This window comes from Penaeus japonicus, unplaced genomic scaffold (genome assembly GCF_977035675.1).
Source record: "Penaeus japonicus unplaced genomic scaffold, GWHDUDI00000001_assembly GWHDUDI00000006, whole genome shotgun sequence".
NCBI classification, from domain to species: Eukaryota; Metazoa; Arthropoda; class Malacostraca; order Decapoda; family Penaeidae; genus Penaeus; species Penaeus japonicus.
Window position 1 is genome coordinate 41,529,209 of NW_028234408.1, and position 2,500 is coordinate 41,531,708.

A 2,500-nucleotide genomic window follows, 5' to 3' on the forward strand; every position below is an offset into this window, starting at 1 on the left:
CTTTATTGTTATAATTACTATTATCGTTATCATACTCAACGAAGTTATAATTTAAGAGTTATAATGATCGTCTTTATTGAAGTTATCATCAACACCATTGTTGCATTTCCACCACCACAATTACCATCAGCAAGATTAAGAGCATCATTATCATCAATTCACCTCTTCGACCTGAGTAATTATCTCTTGGGTAGGACAAGGATACATCAAAAAGGATAGAGAGAAACAGTCCTACAGCAATTCTAGTTATTCACGGTATGACCTGAGGTTATACCACTTCTATATCCACCATGGCCTACGTCTATGCATTTCCCCCGCGCCCGGACTGGTAGCCTGCAGTTGTATTGTATTAGTGCCCGTGCCCTGTTTGTGTCCATTAGCCTTGCAAAACGTGTACAGAAAAAAAAAAAAAATAATAATGATAAAAAAAAAAATCCTTTCCTGATTTAGACTTGAAGGGCATTTTGTTATATATAAGAAATAAAAAAGACTGGGAGTTCACCCTTTCTCCATTGCTAATGTCCATGTTGAAAATTATTGGCAGTAAAGATTAGTAACAAACAATATCAGTGCAGACAATTAGACAAATGTATAATGCGACTGACTTTAAATGTATATAGTTATTAATACTATCAGTTACCAATACCAATGGAAATAAACAGGTTCATTGCCTAATTTCAAATTTATTTAAACGTCTTCGTTTCATTAAATATCAGTTTCTCTTCCATTGTCAGAAAAACTAAACAAAATTCAAATATAAAAATCAATATAAAAATGAGTATCTTATACCAAATTGTATTTACTTCATTATCATCGTTATTATTAAATCTCTCTGTGTTTCTTCATGTATTTATTTCTCATTGAAGATCATCTCGAAGCTTCGACTCAACGGAACATGAGGCTTCAGACCGAGAACGACCCAATGACTGGTATTTCATCCGGCTTTTTAAAATTCTTATTTTTAAAATTCTAATTCCCCTTTTACACACACACACACACACACACACACACACACACATATATATATATATATATATGTATATATATATACATATATAGTTCGCCTGTTTTACATTTTTCTTTTTTCTCTCTCTCTAAACGTTTTATTTTGTATGTGTGTGCATGTGCATTAATGTCAACTATACGTATACCTTGTAAACTGTGTATGAAATCCGCTTCTATAAATCATATTTTTGTGTTTAATGGCACTTCTACTTTCCTGTCGAAATGTCTTTTTGTGCATCAGCCGTACGCGTTTTTCCCTGCTTAAACTTGTACCTTTGTATCATTTTTCTTTCAAACCTTTATTCTAATACCATACTCCCCACAAACAACCTTTTCATTTTTGTTCTAAGACGATTTTATCCTTCCTGCCAGCCATATTCGGCGAGACGTTCACACAACTTTTTATTTAACCTTCAGGAGCGGAAGTAGTGTTGCTCACCGTAACGGTCGCAGTCAGCATGGTCGCGCTGGTTGGGAATATCACGGTTTTGATCATAAGGTGATTTTCTTTCTTTATTTAATTCTATTGGTGTTAAAGGTGTCCTTGTTTTCTGTTTTCTTACCTATTTGTCTTCTCCTTCTTCTCGTTTTCTTCTTTTTTTTCTTTTCGTTTTTGTTTTTACTTTTAATTTTCTTCTTTTCTTTGTTTCCGTTTTCTTCTATTTCTACGGTCTTTTCGTTTTTCGACTTCCCATTTTCTTTTTCATCTCGTTTTCTTTTTCTTGGTCTGCCCTTTTTCGTGTAGTCTTGCATTTCTGCGCCAAACTGTCAGCGCGCCGATATCTACCTTTTTTCTGAGATCTCTTTGCAGTTTTCATTAACTCTCATCAGTTGCCAAAATTACCTATCTCTGCGGGTATGGGTAGACTTTCAAGCGGGCTCCAGGCTATGGTGACAGTCCAAATTAATGTTGTAAGGATAGAATAAAAGGAATATATCATATGGCAAATATATTATATGGCAATTGGTATCAAGTTTTATTATTTATTGAATTTCGATAAGATTCTATTCCGCGCTAAGGGTCGGCAGGCTTAGCTTACTTACCTCCCTGCTAGTCGGGGGGATGTTAAGGACTCTTGTAACTTTTTCCCCTTTTTTAAAATGTTAAGTATTTTCATCATAATTTCTGAAAGCATTTTTCCAAAGGGAGTAAGAGAGTCTACCAAGGAAAGTATTTCTTTTGTTCATTCCGCTGGATTCCCAAATGCCCTTCGAACCGCATCTACTGCTCCTCAAAATACATTAAATTAGATTATGATTTAAAAATTAGATAAAGTCAAATAAGATTTATAAAGACGATCGTATTTTCGTCTTCGAATATTGTCAAAAGATGATCTCTCGCCGCCATTTTTATTCTTCTAAAAAGCCTGTATGAATTGAGTATTCATCATTAAGTTTTATCCAGTGTCTTTTATTTCTATACATTACTATGTCTTATGAAACATCTGGTATATAGCAACCTTCACCCATCATAACATACTTGTCATCACTACCC